General features: G+C 37.3%; 1 long non-coding RNA gene across 3 annotated transcripts in view; it reads left to right on the top strand.

The window, feature by feature from the left end:
• Positions 1-23,136, top strand: part of LOC107317078 — a 74,085-nt gene extending 50,949 nt beyond the window's left edge. The window contains exons 2-5 of one of the 3 annotated variants that reach the window (XR_001556723.2): positions 11,486-11,650; positions 18,345-18,571; positions 22,778-22,927; positions 23,020-23,136. This is a non-coding gene — a long non-coding RNA (uncharacterized LOC107317078). The remainder of the gene's footprint in view (positions 1-11,485; positions 11,651-18,344; positions 18,572-22,777; positions 22,928-23,019) is intronic. The other 2 variants (XR_001556721.2, XR_001556722.2) reach the window with 2 other exon arrangements.
• The last annotated feature ends 362 nt before the right edge of the window (positions 23,137-23,498 follow it).

Raw genomic sequence — 23,498 nt, 5'->3', positions numbered from 1 at the left:
AAAAGAGATCAGCTGGTTTTCTCACAGTGCAGTGCTGTGAGCCAAGCCATCATTGGCACAACTATGGGCTGTATTCATCAGCTGCTTTATCCTGGAAGAATGCTTTAGTATTGACTGTTCATCTTTTCAACATCTGCTTCTTTCAGTCTTGTCTCATCATCTCCATTTTGTTCTCATCATTTCACCATGAAAAGATTATTGTAAGTGATTTTTTTTTAACACATCCTGTTCAGATTTAGTTGTTATTTCTGAAGCTTTAAAACCTTTATATTATTATCATCTCTACTGATAACTGCTAGACACCAGGTATACAATACAAACTATACACTAACAGAAAAAAAGTCATAATGTTACAGTGAAGCCAGCAGGGTTGTTGCAGATCGTGAACCAGCTCCCCTTCTGTAAGGGTAGAGATTGAACTATCAGTCCCTTCCATTCAAGGAGGCAGAATTGGAGGTTAATTTTTTGTTCCTCTCAGAATTATATTGAGCATCCAGAATTTTTGCTGACTTTACCTGTTGCTCAGAATGGTTGTCAGGTTGCCCAGAGAGGTTTCGGATGCCCCCAGTCTAGAAGCGTTCAAGGCTGGGATGGGGCTTTGAGCAACCTTGCCTAGTGGGTGGTGTCCCTACCTGTATCAGGTGAGTTGGAACTAGATCACCTTAAAGGTCCCTTCCAACCCAAACCATTCTATGATTAGAATAATTTTCAGTTAAGATGCATTGTCTGTACCAGAAATGTTGATGTAGTACTCTGTTGGTGTTGATTACATATCTTGAAAAGACATGGTTGTTGGCTTATAGACATTAGGCATCTGAAATATCCATCTAGAACTGCTGAAAATTTTGGGGAGTGGAAGTCAGTCTGGAGATATTCCAAGGTTTTGTGGATGCGAGTTCTATAGTTACAAGAAGTTTCCTGAAGTGTTATTTCTATAGCAAATGGAGAAACATCAGTAGTAAGCAAACTAAATTCCATCCTTTTTTTTCACATTATCAGATGCACGCAAGTTTGGCACAGGTTCCCAGACTTTGGCTGGTGCTCATATTATTACCACGTCCTCTGAAATAGAATAAAAACAGTAAAATATTGCTCAAAATCAAGAGGTATTAGTGCCTTTCAGGATTTAATGATTTATTATTTGATCGCAAAAAATCCCTGTGATTGTTTTTCTATGTCTGCTTGTCAGCAGAAATGAGCTCTGGTTGTGACTCTTTGCTTAGATTAGATGTTTTTATTCTGTTTTGCCTTGTGTGTTTGTTTGTTTTTACCTGGCTTGGAGTTTCTCTGACGGTGCTGTTTGGGCTGAAGTAGGAATGAAGTTAGTGGAACTTTCTATGCCCTGTAAGGAGAGGTGTCAGAAAAAAAAGAATAACAGTTTTGTAGGGATTTTTTTGTTGCTTGGTTGGTTTGGGTTTGTTTTTAAAAGCAGAGTTTTTAGTTTTGTAGTCTTCAGCCTCTTTGTTGTCTAAAACACTGGTCAAAGTCAATCAGTGAGAGTCCATTGGAAGACTTGCTTGTTTTGTGCAAAGCTAAATTTTATCCCTTTCATCTGCAAGGTGAACTCTTCTTGCTGACATGTAGAGAGCCTTTGAGATCATCTTCTGTGCCAAAGCTGCAAAAAGACTGTGTCTATCACACTTAATCTGTCTATCATCATGTTTTGTATTTCCTGACTTTGTTCATCTCTGTTTACTTTTTATCTACAGCCTGGTTTCAAATTTTCGCGACACCAAGTAAATCCAGAAATGGTTGTTTTTGGTTTTTTTTTTGTTTTTTTTTTCTATACCATTAATAATCCGGTCATATTGTTTATATCATTTTTTGCGCTCTTTTGCAAAGCTTATTAATAAATAGGGTATTATGGTTTAGGCTGCGGTTGGACTTATCTTCAAGGTCTTTTCCAATCTGTGTAATTCTATGATTCTATAATTAAGTTCTTTTATTAAAGTATTTGTATCTTTCTCCAAGCAAGAAAGTAGATCCATTTGAGAACTTTCAGTTTTTGTTGTTTTGTTGTTTGTTTGTTTGAAAACATTTATTTATTCAAAACATTTTATTTCAACTACATGTCAGTGTTCTACACAGATTATTAACAGTGAATCTGTTCCTTAGAAGGTAACACTGATTCAGTAATAATCTTTAGACCAGAATCTTTGCACTGAAAAATTAAGCCGGAAAAGCTTTTTGCTTAGGCTTACTGGAAAATCAAGTTGATTAATTGCAATGTGCTTATCGAAACATCTGCCCTTGAGAACTGGGCTGCAAAGTGATGCCATCTTCATGCAGAGATTACAGCTGGATATGCTGATGCTGTCTACTCCACTGTCTGGTAACATTCTTTTTTCTAATCTAACCACATTATTATTGGATTGTTTATAACTGCATTATGATTACTGCTTTGCATGCATAGGATGAGAGATCACTGTTGTACTTGAAGTGTTACAAAATACTTACTTTCTCCTAGAGACCTGCATCTGCAAGTGACACTGCTAATAAATTGTCATAGTATACATACTTTTTGATCCAGATCTCATTAAAAAATAAATATTTTTTAAAATGTAAATTGTGGAGAACTAATTCTGGATAAAATCTCTAGAACTACACCCACTTTTGCTTATTCTAAATTGCTTTGCCTAGTTTCACAGTTGTCTTATGATCCACTTCATATCTAGACTGGCTAAGAGTAGAAGCAAATATTCCAATGGCCGTAAGCAATATAGTAAGAGAACAGGAGTATCAGAAATGGGGGCTATGTAGAATATAGGATAGTCAGTTAAGTCCTCCTGTAAGCCAGAGAGCATTTGTAACTTCTCTCAAATAGGAACAGATAAAACAATGTACCTCATTACCAGCAAACGAAACTGTCCTCTAGGTAAAGGCCAAGCCTTTGAACAAGCTTCAAAAAAGACTTGCACTTCACCTTTACCATGAATTTGGTTTATGTCATTTAAGCCCACCTATGTCTATTATTTCCATAGCATTTGCGCACCTCTGGCAATTATAGCAGTCCAGATGTGAGATACTGTGAACATTTAAAAGTCATTTTCTATTAGAAACTGCATCCTGCTCATGGATAGCAAAGCACTGTATTGATTGTTTGGGGAGCCATTAAAGGTCTCTGATTGTACAATCAAGAAAGTCTCTATGAAAATCTGTCACAGATATTTACTGATTATTTAAAGCAGTTTATCATTCTAATACTCACTCTAGCCCAAAATACAATAAAGGTATTTTTCTGCCAATTTATTGTGTATCTGACCATGTAAAGTAATGGAGTCTTCCCGCATATCTTGCATTCAAAATTTTCTTCAGAATGGTTAAAACAAGTCTATCACCTGAAACTGTTGTGAAATGAGGCAGACCTGAAGTTACCCCAGCTGAATGGTACAGTTACAGTATTGTGATGTTGAATAGAGAAGAGAGAAGTGTTCTAAAGAACTCAGTACTATATAACCTCCATTTTTCAGTGCTGTGGTGTGCAAAAGAGAACAAATAAATTCACCAAGTAGGAAAAGAAAGAGCTCTTCTTTACAAAAAAGAAAAAAAAAAAAAGAGAAAAGAAAAGAAAAAAAAGGAAAAGAAAAAGAAAGAAAAAAAGAAAGAAAAAAGAAAACTAACTGCAGTGCAAGAGGGATTTCAGTTGACAGGTTAAACATTGGCATGTAAAAGCTGAATTTAGCATAGATTCTCAGCACACACATTACAGTAATATAATGGAATGAATCTATTTTCAGCCTACCTGTATCACCTCTTGAATCCCTCTTTTTGACCTAATACTGAGATAGAGACCCTTAATTAAAATGGTTTATTATAAGTGAGTCCGAGCGCACAGAGAGAGAGATTAAGAAGCAGCATGCAAGCAAATGAGAGCATAATAACCGGACAGAGATGCTCAGGTTTTAATAGAAGGAAGTGACTACCCCCAAAAAACTCTCCTGGAGAAACATTTCATTGAATAAATGTCCCTGTGTGTAATGGCAGATACATTATAAAAAGCTACACATGGGATTACCCCTAATTGGAAGCTGGATAGCAAAGACTGTCTTTTTGGTAAAGATTTAATTACCTGGACATTTTCTAGCATAAGTTCTATAACAAAAGGAAAGAGTGCAAAGAAAAAAAAAGAATTATCTGTAAGGAATATGATTCAAAAAGATGGATTTCCCAATTTTTAAAGTGGAATTGGAAAATGAAAACAAAACAGATGTATAAATTCAGATCTGAATAGTTATGTGAAACCAAACTAAATTTCTGAACACAAAAATAAGCCAGTCCTATCTGTGAAATTCATTTTACAAAGAACTCAAGTTTTAATTCTTACTCATGTGCTCTAAAATCTCTAGAACGCTAAGTGCATTTTGCAATAATCATGTACAACAGTGGTCTCTGCCCTTTGCAAGGATGTAAGGAAAAAAAATAATAGGAAGAAAAATAATAGGAATATGTCAGTTTTGCTTTCTTTTTACCTAAGAGCTTATCCAAACATGTTAGACAAATCCTATCCTAAGCAAGATGAAAATCCTTATCTATTTTAACCTGATGAGTGCAAATAAAATGGTTTGAATTCAAACCGTCTACTTCAAAAATACTAAGACATATGATATACAGAAATGACAAGCTTGCATTCATTTTGTTTGTTGTTACTGTTTTTCAATATTTTTGTCAAAAATTCTCAAGGCACACACTCTGCAGATATTTCACCTTTGTCATAGATGAAATGTTTTCTTGCTAACCTCAGTAGACTGTGAGGGAGAGTATGGCATTTGTAGAAAATCCTAGAGGAAGTTTGGCTCGAGTCAATGGACAGAAACCTCCACATTTGCAGTTAAAAATCTCCAGAAAAAAATAGTAACAACTGATGATTATTCTAAAGATGATGCATGAAACTGCTTCCTGGTGATTTTTCAAGGTCTGTCTGTATACTCTCATTATTGTTTTGAATCCTAGATAAAATGAATTTGTCTGCCCAAGCTTCTAATGTAGCTTCATTTTTAACTGTACCTAATTCTCCTCAAAACAAATGAAAGCAGCCTGTCAATGTCTTTATGAATCAAAATCAAGGAGTCTTCAGTAAAATTTGAAGTGAGGACTCAAAGTTGTTTCTCTATGCTGTTAGACCTCCGTATTTTCTAATTGCTAATGGTAAAGTAGAGGAGTATGTGTGTATTCTCAGTAGAAGCTAAATCACCAAAAAACTCTGTAGTCATGTCTGTGATGTTTGCTTTCCATCATTTCCTTTTATATTGTTTCCTTTACTTGCATATGGGTGGTTTACAAGGAGAGAAATAGGCACTCTTACTGCAGTTAGCTAACTGCATTCTTACTGCGGTTTGCAAGTACTAAAGATCAAAAACAATGTACTAGACATGAACGGAGATTCAGGCCATTTGTCAGAAATAGACCTTTTAGGATATTTACTGAAATATGCCTCTATCTGGCATTGCAAAAAGCCATTAAGTAATAAAAGCACTTCATCTGTTCTTTGAGCTAAATTTGCCTTTGTTAGCATCTTGGATGCAAAGCAGCAATACAGGCATGATCAGCACAACTTCCCTGGGATACTGCCCTGAGTGAAGATGCTGCACAGAGCAGCTGTCTGACAGCAAATCTCATCCCCTCCTGGATGGTTTCTTCCTCAGTTTGCTGAGCTGTGAACAGGGCAAGGAGCTTTGCAGGTCACAGAGTAAATGCTGCTTTGAAGAGGTTCTCTGCTGCCTGAGAAGCATGCGGCTGTGCAGGGAAGTGTTCTTCCTTTTTTTCCTTCTTTTGAGCAGTATTATTTTCAACCTGAATCAGTTTCTCAGATGAAGATGACAAAGCAGCTTACAGTGTGACGCTGCAAACACGTTAATAAGCAATGCAGAATCATAAAAGAATAGTTTGGTGGTAACGACTTCCTCATTTTAAGCATTTTAAGCATCCTTGAATGCATAAGGATCTACTATGACAGAAATCTAGTGCTATATAGTTTCAGACTTTATAAATTAGCTTCTGTTTCATTATAATGAACCTTTTCTTCTGATTATTGTACACAATTCTGGTACGTTAATTCTGGATTAGGCTGGTAGCAAATGTTAGCTGTGCTGTTATTCTTGAAAATACTATTTTCTGATGTCTTCGTGAAGACTAACATCATGGTATAATGACAATCCAGTGAGACAGAAGTAAATCCATTCCTATTAGTACCCTGTGTAAATGTTGTTGTTTGTCCATGCAAAAATAGTCATTAGAAGAATTCTTCTGGAGAAGAAGTTTATTTTTATTTTAAAATGACTTTTCAAACTTCAACAGTAATTTCTTTTTCACATAAGACAAGATGTGCAGAGGCAAACCTTTGCTCATAGTAGTACTACCTAGCAAGAGCATACAGTTTTCTTGTCAATGTGATTATTAGAATCGGTTTATGAGACTGTGAGTCTAATCATGGGCTAGGTTAGCATTCTACAGTTCCACTGTGAATCCCACTCGTTATTTCTACCCGTTGTTTTGCGGGGTTTTTTTGTGTTGGTTTGTGTTGGTTTGTGTTGGTTTTTTTTCTTTTGTTTTTTTTTTTCCCCATGTGTTATTTTAAGGAATAAGTGCAAAGTGTCACTATCTAACAAAAGCTGCTGTTGAGAGCTCTCTGATATATAAGTATAGGTCACAGTAGCCCATAATTGTCATAATCTGTTCAATACCAAGTGTCATGTAAATCTACATTGCTTTACAACATATTCAGTTTTCAAGTGCTATATCTTCAAGCCTAGACTGAAACCTAAAATGTGATTGGTATAATTTTCTAAGTTAACAAAATTAGTGGAGAGACCACGAAAGCCACAAAGCCTGCAGAACTGCTGTATGAAATCCTGAGATTAAAATATTTTGGTTCAAATTCACACAAAGTAAATCCAAGCAGTCCTGCAGTGCTGCACAAATTGCAGTATGTGCAGGCCAAAAATGCCTCACATTTGTAACTTAGAAATGTAATTTATGAGTCATGCTTTATGATCAAGCTATTGAATGTGAAGATGAAACTATTTGGTGTTTACCAAGGTGAACTTCCAGGAGCACCCAATATTGAGTAAACTTTCTTGAAACTGCTTGTAGCTCAAAGGTCTTGAAAAGCCAGTCTGTTTTTCCTCACAAATCACAGTGAACATCAGAGTTTGCATTCAGTTGTCATGACATAAAAGATTCTAGTTGAGGTAGAAAGCTAAATTCAATTACAAGTTTTTTATGCTTCTTTGTTATCTGAGGTGAGTATGTGTTGATTGATATTTCAGAAATCTTATTTTCTCGGTAAATTTTACAGCAAAATATGTTCAATGATGTATTTACAAATGTCACGGATGTTACAAGTCCAAGCTAAAGACATAATGGGATTTCCATCTCTTAGTCAAAAACAGTTGTTCATAAATACAGATGATGTTTTCCTCCAGGCTTCAGGTGTGTCAGCAAAATATTTGAGCTATGTAGGGTAGATATCTTCAAGGTTTGTATATGTATTTGCTACAGATCTTAATATTTGTAATTATCTAAAAGGCTAAAAAGCTGGGTAGGTGCTGACAGCTTTTCTGGCATATCTGTCTATTAGATTTGGCTCTTTTGATTTTGCCTGGAAGAGCAAACAGCTATAGTATATAGCATGGTGTCATAAGTTCCTGGAGCTGAGAACACGTTACATACTGCTGGAGAGTGTGAAATCCATACTATCCAGTACCTATAGCTATCTGCTTATTTTTAATTTCCTGATTCACAAAAAACAAATCCCATTCTTGAATAATTTACTTTGTATTTCATTCTGCTTGCTGCTGCCTGTGGTCATCCAGATTTTCAACCGTCTGGTCTTGCTTCAGATGAAAACTTGGGGAAATATTTGAGAAGTAGGGGACTCTGCTATTCCTACACTTGAATTTTTCTTTTCTTTGAAATTACCAGCTAGAAAGATGGGAGAATACCTCATTATTAAACTATGCAATAGAACAATTCTCTAAAAGATTCTAGCATTCTTATTAGATGCCCAGGCTAAGACTTACAATCAGAGAGAGCACAGTTCAATAGTTTTCCTTTTTGGTTAATTTCTTATTCTTCCTTTCCATTAGTTTCTGAGAATAAATCAGTAATATATCAATATTCCTTTGGCTGCATGGCAAAATATGGATATTTCTCCAAGTTTGTTCTTTTTTATTCCTCTAATGACTACTTAAAAGTTTATGAGAAAAAGTAAAGCCTACCATAGGGATAATCTCAAAGATGGCAAGCAGCTTTTGCCAAATGGTTCACAGCAGCCGTGCAATTACCTTATCACTTTATTTCTCCTAAGGGAAACACTCTTTTCTCATCCTTTTGTTGTAGAATTTCTGAAACTCTTTAAAAATAAATAAATAAAGAGACCAACTCTCTATTTTAAAGGTCTGATTTAACATGAAAATTATATGCATTGTAAATGTTTTCTCTGCAATTTACATGTCATAAATGTCTGTTGTACTCAAAACCTCTACAGGGAGCTGGTTATATTTATACCTCATGTACTTAGGAATTTGTACAAAAAAGACACAATGACAATAAAAATAGAAATATTTTGACTAGTTAAGAACTCCTAGATGCAGAGATTGATTTCAGCTCAAATGTAACTGTCCACGGTTTGAGTTTAAACTGGACATTACAGCAGGAATTACAGACATGCTATTGTATTTTTATGATGAAAGAAGCACCAAACTGAATATGAATACTGTGCAGAATTGGCAAAAGATGTCCGAAGCTCTTGCACATAAAAATATTGCAGCAAATAATGCAGCGGACTCAAATCACTGCTATCTTTGTGCCAGTTTTATTCTGAAGCACTCAGTTATTAGAGTTGCTCACTGGGAAAGGCAGCAGGATTCGAGGTGGAATAGTTGTTCCAAGAGTGAGATACAAGTATTTTAATTCTCAGTGGGAAAAATGCTTCCATTGGAAGTCTTTGTCAGTAGTTTGTATTTCACATTCATCGTTTAAAAACTATTATCTGGTTGATTTTATTTAGATGCAGTTGCTGTTAGTGGACTGTATTTCTTTGTATCTGGCCACTGTGTGTGACAGAGGGGTGTTTGTGTGTGCACATATGAGGATGCAGCATGATCTCTGTTATACGTCTTCATGCAGAGACAATGCGGGAGATCTTGGGAGAGTTCACGGATGTGGGAGAAAGCAAGGACACACAAATGGAGTTCACAAGTGTTCTTTATTACTTGATTAGAATTGTTTGGGTATTTTTTCAGGAAGAAAAAAAAGAAAAGAATGCTAGAATCTGATCATTAAAACTTTTTCTTTTCTTTTCCTTCAGAAAACAGCCTACTTGGAAGCATTTTAATAAGTATTTTCAAATTCATAAACTATATCTAGTTTGGATGCAGTGTTTTCTAAATGAAATGTACCAAGTTGTTTAAGCTTAGATTGACTTTCATTGAAATACATAAAATAATGTCACTGTTTACATTTAAAATGCTGGAATTTAAACAGTATTTTGAAATAATCAACAAAATCCTTTTATGTTTTATGAGCAAAGTTTTGTGATCTTTCAGTTAAGGATTATTTTGGGATCTTAGCCTGCTCAGGCTTTTTGGAGCTGTGAATTTCCTCTTTATGTGTGACAACATGTGGAGGTGGAAAACCTTTTCCTGTCAGGCCTTGCTCACTGTATGATATGCACAGAGGGAGAAATGAGATTATGACCCCTGCTTGCAAGCAGGAAGTGTTGTGAGATGGTCTTCCCAAACAATTTTATGTGAAAGAAAGATGTCCTCTTTAAATGTTCAGCTATGCAGGGACTGTGATAGTGACAGAGTTGCTCAAGAAATCACTGACAGATCTAGAAAATAAAACCAAATGTTTCTGTTATATCTGAATGATCACATAATCTCTGCTGAGTGACTGTGATGTATTAAAACAATCTTAAACCATCAAATGACTCAGTACATCAAAAAAACCAGCAAGCTTTGGCACGACAAGAACAATTCCACTCTAGAACGTTCTCTTCATTATTTTGTCAGTTACCCTGGTAAACCTCAAAATATGTAGTCTTGCCATCATCTGGCTGTCCTGCAGGCATTGAGCATTGGTTCCCTGCTAGCACACAAGCTGGTGGCACAGGGCTGTCCTCTGATTTTACCTGTTGGCTACTGAAGCTACCGCCAAGCCAGTTTTTCACTGAGTTCCAGTGTTGTCCCAAGAGCCATTTGGGCCAAATAAGGCATGGAAGGAATATCACCGGTACCCTGATAGTCATGGAGGTACTTTCTTAGCCTCTGTACGTTTGATGACAGTGAAACAGCTGAGCTGGCAGTGGGCCTGCTCTGTGTTCCTGCCTTCTGAGACAGGCTTCCCTGGAACAGCACATGGATCTAACAAACTGCTGTAGCATTGCTCCCATGCAGATTCTGTGCAATAAAATCAGAATGTTCAGTGCTGTGTGGCAGGCTCACGGCTGAGTGTCACCGAGGAGCCCAAATTAAATCATACCTCCAGAAGCTGCAGTTCCCCAGGTACCAATATGAAAATAATCCAGTTCTAAAGATAAATTTTCCCCGCACCTCAAAAGCAGAGTACATCAAATTTTGCAAGAAGGAAAAAACAGTAGCTGTAGGGATGGTTTCAGCAATTTTAGCGCGTGTAGAGGAAACCTGGGGCTGTTAGCATATTTTTTACCTTTTGACAGCAAGTAAATGTTCTGTGGCAGACAAATCTACAGGAAATAAAATTTTATGATGTGATGTAGCCATACTGGTTATATATCTATACAGTGCTGGCAGACTATCAAAAGATGCACACTTCCAACGTTTTTGAATGTGACTTGAAAGCAGCTTGACTTCTGTAATCATAAACACTGACAAGTATGCTCTGCATGCTCACACCAGATGATGTCTCTTTTCACATTAGAGTGATGGTAGTATACAACTCATCCAGCAAGTTCAAAGGGAACTGAAAGGCTAAGGAAATTGTTTCTGTCTCACCTTGTTGATTATAAACCAGTTGGGCTAAAACAGGAACATCAAGCATAGCATTGTAATTCCTCCATTTTCTGTCTTGTTAGGTTACTTTTTAAAATACCTATAAACACTGCTGATAATCCTTTATTTTCCTTTATGTGTGTTTTAGCAATCTAGAGCCAACATTTCTTTCATTTTGTCCTAGAGTAATCCCTAATGGATTGGTACTACTGCACATAAAAGTGATGAAAGGTAATTGCAGACATGTGAATGTCTTTTTTGTGTGTGTGTGTACATGTATATGTATTTACGAGAGAAGTTCTGACCAGCTTATACTGTACTTTTAAATCTTTTTCTTCCTCTCCCTAGGTTAGTACTGTTAAACAGATACAGATAAACCAGGTGTAAGCATAAGTTTCAAAAACACCTTTCTCTTCAAGCTGCTGTTTCTACTTCTAGACTTGATGCAAGCATTTTCTGTCTGCATTGAAAATCAGAGTAATTCATGATGTCATTCCCGTTCTCTCTGTGCACAGGTAGTTAAAACCAAGCTGAAACTGCCTTTCAAGAATAAGTTTTAGTGGAAGAATCAAAATTGAGCCTGCCAATGTAGGAAAATCCAATTGTGTTATGAAATACTTCTACTTCATGGGAACAGTGCGCTAGGATACGTCATCTACAGAACATGGAAGTGCAAGCAAGTAAGTCTGTGCAATTTGGCCCTCCATGTGTTGTCAAGGCCTTCAACATTAGTGTCATGTGTTGCTGTCTGGTTTGATGAAAAGTCTTTTTGCTAGTGCCTTAGAGAACATTTTCTTTCTTTCTTTACTAATACTATGGGTCAGTGTTAAAAGAAAAGGGAAATGGGGTGTTGAAAAATGAATAGTGTGAATAGTGATACTGAAATCTCACAGATAAACAAAGACCAAGTAGAGCAAAAGGGCATTCCTATGAAAATGCCACAATCTAGAGCTGTCTGGAAGTAGATTAAGGTAAAAATCTTTGTTTACATGATAGTGCACAGGTCGTGGAAGTAACAGTTAAGTTTCAGACTTTTACATTTTAGCCTATGCTAAAGAGAAGAGTCTACCTTTAATAGAAAAGCATGTTAGGTAATCTTATCTAATGTTGCAAATCAAGCAGATTTTTAAAGAAGAAAGTTCAGTTCTTTTTGGATTGCTGTTGCATAAATGTTATCAACTGTAACATATTGCCATGAATCAAAGAGAATAATTTTACTAGAAGCAGGGGAAGGACTTGGGGAAATATATGTCTGTCACTTTAGAGGCAGCAAATAGTGGATGAAATGGAAAATATTGAATGCTTATTAATGCTGTTTTCATGCTGACTTAACAAAATGTCTTAATGTGACTAGATGTTTAGTAGCACTAAAAATAACAAGTAAATAAATAAAATTATTATGAGGCTATTCCAAAGTTAAGGGGAAAAAAAGATCACAGGATAATTTGAGGGAAATCACGGACGTCAAGGTTGAGAAAGAACAGAAAACTTGTAGAGCTGCAGAGAAACTAACTAAGGCAATCTTGAGGGACAAAAGAGATACAGTAGAGAAAAGCAGCTCTAGCATCTATATTTAAATGAAGGGACTAATGTTCTATAGAGTTATAGACTAGTCATCTGACTTGCATATCAAAAAGATATCAAGCTCACTAAGTTATGAGAACGGGCTTGTGTGCTGCCAAGTGGGATCTGCCAAGTGTAATTTGCAAGCCAACTGGTTCAGTGATTATGAGGTGATTAGCCATGGATGTGATAGGCTTTGGTACTGCATCAGGCTTGTCAGAAGCAAACTAGTAGATCTGAGGAAGATATTGCTGTCATCCTGAAAGAATAGTTCAAAAAGGCAATTCCCTTTTCTTTTTTCCCACTGTTTTACTGTGGCCCAGATTCCCTGTAGTGGTCAGTAAGATAGGAAAGTAACGTGCAATGTGTTGGAGGCTTTCTTTTTTTCATGCTAGCAGTGAAGCTCAGTGCAGATCTGACCCCCAGAATGCAGACAGGGCTGCCTGGTTTTGAAGGCTTATAATTCACTCGCTCTGACATAACTTCAGTTCCCTAGTTGGGGATCTTACACACTTCTGAGGTACCACAGGCAAAGCCTGCCGAAGTAGCCTCCCCTGATGGCGCTCTAAGTGTTTGTGGGTAGGGCATGAATCTCTAGGATGATTTGTTTGTTGCAGTGTATCTAAACGTAGGACTTGGTGTGTAGAAGTTTGGCTGCTTGCCCCTCACTGTTAGTTTCTGCTTTTTCCATTGCACCTTGCCTTTGTTAAGGCATCAGATCTTCACAGCAGCAGTGCATCTGATAGGATCGGGTAGCTGACTTGTGGCCAGATGAGTGTATCTGCACATATGCCCTGGAAACTTGCTGGGCAGCGCTGTGGGGATGCTGTGAGTCTGTAGAGGGGAAAACTGGGATGCAGAGCGAGCAGCCTGCTCCCAGCAGGGGGCTTTGTTTGGAGCATGGTACACTGTCTCTTAAGAGTGAAAACAGATGCTAAGTGGGGAATTTTGTCTCCATCTGCGTGCTGTGCCATTAGGGGCACAGGCTGGGAGTGCAGGCTGCTGTGGCTATGGGAGCAGAGCCCACCCCAGTGAAAAACGTCATCTCCATTGTGAGTCTTAGGGGAGGACTTGCTTGGATTCCTTACTGGGAAATATATCTGCAACCAATACTGAAGCAGTTCAGTGAAAGAGATAAAGTGTTTTTTAGAGAGGAAAACATGGAGTGCAGGAAGACTTTGAGTGTACCAATATGCAGCATGCTTTCTGCATAATTATCGTGCTATTAGAAAATAAGCAGAGGCTCCTTTGGAAATGGGGTTTTGTTTTTGTTGTTTTTGCTGAGGGCTTTTTCAGTATACAAAGCTAATACTGCCATGCCAGACTTTACACAACAGCTGCCATTGATGCTGGCTGCTATGAAAAAAGAACCTCCTGAAGTGAACTTTTGTATAACCTTCTCAGTTTAAACCTCAGCTGTACCTTGTGGCTGTGATTTACCTGTGAAAGCCTAGCATTAGCTTGGTTGGGAATGCTGTGCTTAGCCTGTGCTCAAAGTTGAGTTAAAATTTACAATGGAAAATTCTGTGCAGCAGATTGTATTAGTATTCTACAGAAGTCAGAATATGCCTATACACTGACCTCTATTTTGAATCAATTTTACAGCCTTAAATGATTAAGGCTTGAAATAAATGATTGAATATGCCTTGTGAGAATATGTGTGATGAATAGAAAGGTGACAGATACTTCATTTTCTGCTGAGACCTGGAGAAGATCCATCTTGTTAAAAAAATTAGCAGAGTGATGATGGGGTAATAATCTGAATTTTCATTTTCAATTAACAGAGGGATTTGCTAAACCAGGCTTTTCCTGGGATGCTTAGAATCTTTCTTAGCATAGTATTGCATTTTGAGCCCTACTGTCCTCTCCTTTTAACTTTATGAAGTTGTATGTCTACATTGGAGCTGTTCACTGCCAGCAGGAAACTTATGACAGATGCTCCCAGCTGAAAAGAGTCTGCATTGATTTCCCTATGGCCAACTGTTAAACTGTAAAATCATTTCAGTCACTTGACCTGTGATTTGAGAAGACTTAGGAACGGATCTGAAATCCTTAGGAGTGCTATTAGGTAATATATAATAGATGTGTGGCAAAAAGAGACAGTAGCATCCACCCAGGCCTAGCTTTTAGGCCCTTTACTTAAGTATGTATTTCTTGAGAGGCTCCAGTGTACTCTATAATTAATGTATTCAGTAATTTATCACCAAAACCTGTAGGAAATAGTTCCCTTTAACAGCAAATAGAAAGAACACCTTTTTGAAATTCACTGAGAAGAACCTGTGCAGACCAGTGTCTCCTGTCTCCTTTTGGTACTTCCACATTTTGTTTTATTAATGTTCTTATTTATCTGGTCGTTACTGTTGTTGAGCATGTTGTTGGAAAGCATGGGACTGATCCTGCACTTCTGTCAGAGCATCTTTAAGGTCTTCAGCCACTCTCTTGTGCCTCTTGGCTGCTGCAATAGTTTTGGGCAGCTTTCTGACCAGCAGGAAGGTGACCCAGCAATGCCAAGCCTTATGTATATTTATTTCCTGGACAGATAGCAGAGGCAATTTCAAACAAAATAGGCAGACAAAAATTACCTTTTGGGCAAGAGTTCTCAAAATGAAGTGCTGTTTAACAGCAGAACATTTCTTTATACTCTGCACAATTACCAGAAAGTTAATTAGAAGAAACTAGCCAGAAGTCATCTTTATAAACCTTGTATTGCTTCAGGAAATAGGCTTTCTGTGATTTTGCTGCTAGGGATTCAGATCAGCACAAGACATTAAAGAAAGATTGTTCCAATGGAAGATGGATCCCCCTGGGCCTTGGCTTCATCCTAGCAAGAAGTTAATGTGTCCACAGGCCTTTGTTACTGGCATGCACCCCAGCTGTGCTGTGCTTCCCAACCTGCAGCAGGGCAGCTGGGACAACAGCAAGCTTTGTGTTTTTCATTAAAGAGTAATATGCAGAAATTTTGGAGGTATATATGCAGAAGCCTAGCACACTACTGGGCCACCAGTAAGAGAAAGCGAAATTGTCTGATGCATGGACTAAACTATACTCTTGAATGCAATATTAAAACTCCTTATTAATACTGTAATCAAATATTACACAGATGAAGCACTTTCCTTTCTGTACTATAGTAGATCTTTTATGCAAAGCTCTATCAATACAAGCAAAGTAAGCATAATGGATGAAATCACTTCATATTAGTCATTTTTAAAAGACTTTTTCTGTTCCCATAAAAGTTAATCCTATACCTTACCAACTTAAACTGCCATGGTACTAAGTTTTCCCTATATAATGGTAGCTGCTCATTTATCTTGCACGAGTAATAGTCTTTTTTAGTTGACCCATGGTGTGACTTTAGCTGAACAGAATGCAAAACAGGAGCTGATAGAGAGCATTTTTACATTTGAAGGTCATAAATATTGAACAAAATCCCTGTCAGGCTTGTGAAGATGCATCACGCCTCTTTTGGGTTTGCAGCCCATCTTTAAAAAGCAGAGGTCTAGCAAGAGTATTGGGGTATATATAGAATACTTCTTCACACTTCTAAAGGAGTACAGACCCGCTTCTAGAAATTTATAAATTTGTAATAAACACAAACACTATGAGCTTCAAAATGCTACATTAATGCAGTGCTAGCACTTTAATATCAGGCGCTCAAAAATCAGAATATTTTAGAAGGTTAGGCTGTTCTAAGAGTAATGTGCCTAGGCTGCATATCCCACATTACATATGGCATATTTTAATAGTAAAAATGTATTAAAGCTTACATTTAGAAACCACTTTCTTGTTTAATATGTGAAGCTTATGGTAATGAAGAGTGTGAGACAAAGTCAGATTTGAAGGTGATCTTTTCAGTTGTTAGGAATTTCCAAACTCAAGTTTCACGTGTCCTTTTTGGCTGTCAGATTTTTCATTTAAACGCACAGTAAATATGCTAGATGAAATAAACAATATTCTCATAGTTGATCGGTTTTATTTAAATAACGTCAGTACCTTGAACTACGGTGGTGTGTTGTTTTATTTGTTTTGGTTTTTTTTAAATGAGAGATGGATATACATGACTTGAATTTAATTACAAATTAAATAAATAAAAACAAAAAGAAAAACAAAAACAGATTTTTGAGAGCACCTACTACTTTTTAAAATGATCATTCATAACCCACAAAGCGTATACTGGGAAAAGAAATGGCTGTGGGGTGCTTCATGCTTTTTGTTTGAGACTAACATTGAAAATTCTGTGTCAAATTGATCTTATGAGAGGCTTGAAATGGATGTTATTTTGATGTCAGACTTTGTTTTGTGAGTGCTTCGATATTATTAGTTCATAATGTGCTATCTGGCATTACTAAAGTTTTCACATATCTTAACGTCTCCCTATTTAGATACACATAAAGCAGCATCAGTAGATGTTTGAGATTAATATTGCAGCCCCATTTTTATAAGATGTGCATCAGAAATGTCATGTCCCTCCTGTGGTCTTTAAAGAATGTTCTTCAGTTGCTAACCTTGAAGCCTACTTTTAGGATCAACTCACATCAACTGGAGTCCTGAGCCTGAACTTGTTATTCTCTCACTGAATAAGCATGGCTTCTCACTCTGGCTCTGAAAGTTATTTGTGAGATTATAGAGAGATGAGACCTGAAAATGGGCATTTAATCTCCTTGGATCCCACGTGCCACCACCAGGGATGGTACACAGCCTTCCAGCCACCTCTCTTGAGCCCACAGATTACAGGACTGCAGCAGGGAACAGGGCACTCCTAGCCCTGTTCATCTCACCCTCCAGCTTAATGATCAGTGTCCTCACTAAGTCACTTACATCTTTCTTAGTATCTGTGAATATAAGTAGTACCTCCGTGGGAGGCTGAGTTCAACCCATTCTCATTTACTACTTACTGGATTGCCTGAACTGAGCGTACTAAACTCAGTTGTTATATAATGAAAAGTGGAAAAAATAGTACTGTTGAATTCCTGTCTTTTCCATCTACTAAATAGTTTTATAGTTTTCCCCTTTGTTTTTTCTTTTTTCTTTTTTTATACTTTAAGCTAAAGTAGGAGACATTAATCTATAATTTCTTGTGTTTCTAAATTGTTCATAGAACATAAACTGTCATGTAACATGTGGATGTTCAAATACAGTTCCTAAGAACGGCAGCCTGACAGTGGTTAAATTTTTTACTTAGTCATGCAGAGTCCTTGACATTTTACATAAATATCTGTGTGTTAGCAGTAGTAACATTCTTCCCTATTACAGTGCCTTCTTTGTTGATGGCAGTGGTTGCAGAGAGCCCATTCCAGATAGAAAATAATCCCATAAATATTCTGATTCTAAATAAGATATGGGAGTCTTTATTGTGCAGGTGTATGTCTTTCACCTAACTGCGCAGATAAAGCAAAATGATACTTCATGAGTGTGTCTTGCTCTGCCTGTCAGATTAGGTGTGCACTGTCTGCATCAGACTATAATTTGTATTCTTGAAATGAGGAACACACTTTGCAGCTTGTGGTGCAACAGAGTAGCTGTGTTTTCCTTTGTTTAAAAAGATGTGCTCCATTTTGGCCTCAGCCTGCTTGCCTGCTAGCACTTTGTCCTGGTGGGGATGCTGGTTGTTCCTATTTCAGAATTAACAGCCTTTTAGTCAAAAATGGCCTTTCTCATTGTTGAAGCTTCAGCGGGAGATAAATGATAGAAACAAAATGGAACGAAAAGAAAAAGCAGATGGGGAGGGAGAACAGCTTCCCCCCCCCCATCAGAAGTAAACAGGATAAACAGATGATTATATATTGATAAATTAAGATATGTTTTTCTAAACAGGGAGCAGCATACTTGGATTTGATTCTGCATCAGTCTGTTCTCACTGAAATTGCTTTTTCCTTCACCGCACTTGTTGTCGGAGGTCCTGCAAAACTCTGCGAGCTGAAAAGTTGTGGTCACTCAGGGTTGCTCATCCTATTTGCTGAACAACACGTCAACAACAGAGCTGGGAGCAGAGGAGCTGTGTGTTCCTCAGGCAAATAGGAAATTGGAAACCCACTAACATGGTGAGTCTTGAGTCACGATGAGCTGGTGAGGGCTGCTGGGGCTTCAGGAGGGCTTCTCACATGGCAAGATCTACAGAGCTGGTCAGGATTCCAGAGCATGTTTCCAGAAGCAGAATTTAAAACTCTGGGAGATGTAGTTATAGTAGTAGCAGGAGACTTCTTGTCAGAAACTCCCAAGATGAGCTCTGCAAGGCTTTGTGTGCTCAGTGCCCAGTGGGCTTCTCAAGGGCTCCACATCATCCACTTCAGGCTTTGGCAGGTGGAGGAAGCCAGTTCTGCTGGTCATGTGCAAGCCCTCAGAGGGCCCATCTGAAAACCCCATTCAGCAGCTGAAGGATAACTCAATTCCATATTTATTTGGGGGCATTACAAAAGAGGTGAAACTTAATCTTTCTGTAAGAACGACTTTAGCCGAAACTTGCTAAAACAGTTTGCCCCTAGGCTGGTACAAAGTAGGAAAATATCACCAGAGAGAGAGACTGTTTCAGAAAGTTGTCTAAATAAAAGAACCTGAAAGTTATAATGACGTTCCTGACATAACCTTAACAGCTCATGCTACCTGGAGCTTGCTATAATAATGCATCTTATCTGACCCAAATCCAACAACAAATAGTTTTGTTCTCTTTTCCTGTGCATTTTGCTGCTGGCTACAGATAAAATTGAGTATGTTCCATTCAAAGAATATTAGCATCTAGGTACCAATTATTCATCCACTTGTAGGTACAAACAGAATAGTAAAGGAGATTTGCTGAACATCATGACTTCATTAAGCAAACTGGAACACAAATAGCTCAGTATTAATAAAACAAAGAGTTTTCAAAAGCTGAAGAACAGTATAGGTGTGAATGCTTCACTTTCATGGAACAAAATTGTGACTTTGATAAACGTTATCACAAAAACAAACTGGGTGCAATTAAAATGGGTCTTGACTTTTATGTAGTTGTGGATATGGCATAAATTCTTGGAGCTATTTTTCTTATGTCTATCAAAAGAAAAGTACTCTTAATTCATAATTTATAAGCATAGCCAGTGAGTGTGACTGCAGGCGGCTGTGCTGCCTTTGTGACCAACAGACAGTACTAAGCAGAAGCAGCAGCATCCCTTCAGGAGATGAAGTTTCCCCCTCCTTTCCCCCCCCCATCACATCATAAGTATTTTCTTTTAGAAATCTTTGGATTGCTAAGTCCTTTGCCCTCTGTCACACAGGACATTAGCTGGTCATCTCTGCACTGTTTTGTAGATGAAAAGACTGGAAATAACACCTATATGCCTTCACTGCTCCATGCTGACAAGGCAGAGATGGCCTCTATCGATCGGTAAATCTAACAGTGGTAATAAGAATGTAAACTCAACCTTGTGCTGCTTTCCATCAAAGCAATGCAAGTCGAGCTTTCCTTTTGCACAGGCCTGCAGTCATCTCTCAAGTTGTCAATATGTCTTGGTAGAGCTTTTAGACACTTATCAATATTTAACCACACTCCTATTGACTCAGCAATTACGCAATAATTGATTCAGGATTGATTATCATTATATTAACATTTTAGTGGTCAAAGGCTAATAAAACTAACTGAATGTGAAATTATTTTAGATTTTTATTACCTTTGTGCATGCCCGTGATTGTTACTTTCCATCAGTTTTTAAGTTTTACCTCACCTTATATCATTCACTAAAAAGTAGTTGAAGCTATTTTAATAGCCATATTATTTTCCAAAATTAAGACATGTTTTCATAGAACATTTTTTTTTTTTTTTAATTTAGCTAAAGTATCTGAATGTATCTCTTCAGAATATTTTGTTATTAGTGAAAACAGAGAATTGGTGGGCACAGGAAAACAGCATAAGATGCAGTTAGCTGAAGGATGAGACAAGAAAATTATTTTGTCAGCTGCCGTATTGTGTGCGAGAGGGCTGGTTTTGATGAATGATGTTTTTCATGAATCCGTTATATTGATTTCTTGCATGGAGAGGTCTCAGATGTAGGCAGAGCTCTAACAGGTTTGAGCTATGCCAGCTGTGGTGTAAATAAATATTAGCCAAGAAAAATACCTGAGAAATAAAACCAAGACCATAGAAAGATGGATTCTTTTTCAGTATGACAGTGGTTAACTCAGTCCTATTGATTCCGTTAACACTTTGGGTGTGTGAGGTGGAGCTGGAGGCTGAGGAGCCACAATCCGCGTTGTGAGAGCAGCAGCATAGGAGGGCAGGGTATCTGCAGCCTGCACCCACTCAGAGATATGCATGTTAGATAGAAGCTCTAAACACAAATAAATGTCTTTTTGGAACAACTTAAATAGAAAACCAGCTGAACCCTGGGAAGAAGAGGGGATGGGATACAAGTATTTTGGAACTGTCACTTCATTTCCTACCCAGTCTTTTCTGAAACTGACAGAGGTTACTTTAAGAAAAGCTAGCATTTCATTTTTTTCTTTGTCTTTTGTCTTGACTTAACCTACTGAGGCTCTTTCCTAGAAGCCGCTTCTGAAAATTCTTGTGAGATATAGAGACCCACACCTCTTACAAACAGATGCGGAAACCCGAGGTTTGGATCTGGGGCTTGTGATGAGAGAATAAGAATCTTCACAGGATTCCTTGCTCTGTAGGCTAAGAGGCTGTTGAGATTTCACTGCAAAGCTAAGTCTTTTGCTTGTAATAACTGAAAAGTGATATTTAGCAGTAGATGAAGTGCAGACCTGTGGAGAGTTTTGAAAATTTGTGAATACTGCTTTAAAAAAAAAAAATGTTGTCCAAAAGCTATAACTTACTGGGCTGCTACAGAAGAAAAGTCAAAGCTTGCTTTCCTTCTTAGTCATTGTAGGATTCGTTCATATCTCTGACCAAAACGTGTGTATATATGTGTCTTCTTCTGTTCCTGTTCATCATGAATTGTGACTTTCAAACATGAGCAGTCTAACAGATTGTACTGGTCAGAACTTTCCACCAATATTCTTGCTTTTTGAGAGGTAACCTCAGGATAACATCTATCTTTACCAGAGCTGTTCTGGAAATTTTGTGGCTTTTTTTGTTTTGTTCATGCATTTGCATATCATAATATGTTCTTTAATTCTAGCTGTGCTGTGTAAGCGAGAGAAGGAATGGAAACTCTCTTGATCTTTTCTCTTCTTTCTTTTAGCTAAGTCTTCCTTCTCACTAAAGCTGAGCTACATTCTGAGATTGTATATGGGGTACCACAAGCAAAAATGTGAGAGGAAGTACTGCTTCATTTAATATTAGTGTCGATAATTAATTCAGTATGTTGAGAGAAAAATCAGCCAAGATTTCACTAAATCATAAGTTTGTCTCCTTTCTGCACAAATACTCCTTAAGACATGCATTTTCAACATACATTCTAGTGTAATTTCAACACGAGCTCAGACTAAGCAATTAAACTAAAACAAGCAGAGGTAGACAGTGATACGCTAAATCTGGCTTCAGGGTTCATACTACCCAATACAGCATCCCAGCAGTGTGACACAAAAAAATAAATAAATATGCTTTTATGAGTCTGTATACTACTAGATCATGCATATTCTGTCCCCTCTTCTGGTGTAAGACATGAAGTTGTCATAAAATGCAAATTTGGATTGATTTAGTGAGATTAAAAACGACCCAACTCAAATTTGGTGACCTCTGTGATCGTATTTATGATAGCATTAGGAAATGGAGTGCTGCACCTCAATATGAGCTAAATGATGAAGTATCATAGTTATCTGAGAGGTTAAATGATTATAGGAAGCCTTGAGAGGCAACAGTAAACTTTCTTGGGAGTCCAGGAGAAGTGCAGAAGTATTTCTGAAGATCTGATGAATCTGTTATCTACAACAATATTAGATGAATCTCTTCAGAAACTGTCTTAAATTAAGCCTGTTTTGTTTAAAAATATATATATTTGTGTATGTATTTATACATCAAATGAATCTTCTCTAAGAGTACAAAAACCACTTCAAATATACAGTTGTCTTAAGCATTCTATTTATTGCTAATATAGTAATTCAGATCAGTTATTTCTCTCCTTCTCAGAGTAATGATTAAAAAAAAAATCCATCTCCACATATAGTAAGCACTATTAAGAAACTGGTTTTGTAGTGAATCTCATATCTGTCTTACATCCATGACATATTAGATATGCATAAAATGCCCAGAAAAAGCTTTTGTTCTGACGTTGTTGCACTGTTCAATTTCTTTGCGCTGTTTCTATGTGTCTAAGTCAGGTCTGGGGCCCAGAGTGGATCCTTTGACTCAGTCACTGAAACCACACTAGGACAGTAAAGAAAATCAGTCTGCTGCAAAAAAATTCCTGCCTCGGACAGAGCTGAATTTTCTGCGGTAAGGTTTCCAACACGTTCTGTCAATTTGGGTAAGGAATTATACTTTTGAATAGTTACCAGCACTAAGCTGATAGACGTTTGACCATCAATAATTCTTAGTTTGATTTTTTCCTGTTTTCAGGTGAAGCGTGCAGGAGGCCACAGAACTGTGTATACCAGCTGAAAAATTTTTGACTCAGTGAGGCTATTAATGATGAAATGAATAAATCATTTTAAAATGACAAGCTAATCCCTGTGTATACAGTTCATTTCACCTCAGCATTTCATATTTTATTTAAAACTCTTAATCGTTGGCAGAAATTACTGACTTTTAAATTAGAAGTTTTATTGTAATTAAAACTCAAAAAAACATTCCACACCATTGTAGGCAATGTGTAGAGCCTTTTGTTGTCTGTCCAATGTGAAACTCTAAAGAGATGCATTTTTAGAGCCATAATATTATTTGAAGTAGCAGAGGCTGCGGCTTCTCATATTTCTCAAAGCTATGTCCAAGAAAGCTTAAACTTTTTCTTAGTACACATTATCTGTGATAACTTTCCTCTGAGAAAAGTTGGTGCTTAAGTTCTGTTTTCCAAAATGCTGAGTGCATAAACTGTTTTC

Source organism: Coturnix japonica, chromosome 8 (genome assembly GCF_001577835.2).
Source record: "Coturnix japonica isolate 7356 chromosome 8, Coturnix japonica 2.1, whole genome shotgun sequence".
In the NCBI taxonomy this organism is placed as follows: Eukaryota; Metazoa; Chordata; class Aves; order Galliformes; family Phasianidae; genus Coturnix; species Coturnix japonica.
Note: the sequence above shows the minus strand (reverse complement) of the source record. Positions and strands in the feature narration are given on the sequence as shown.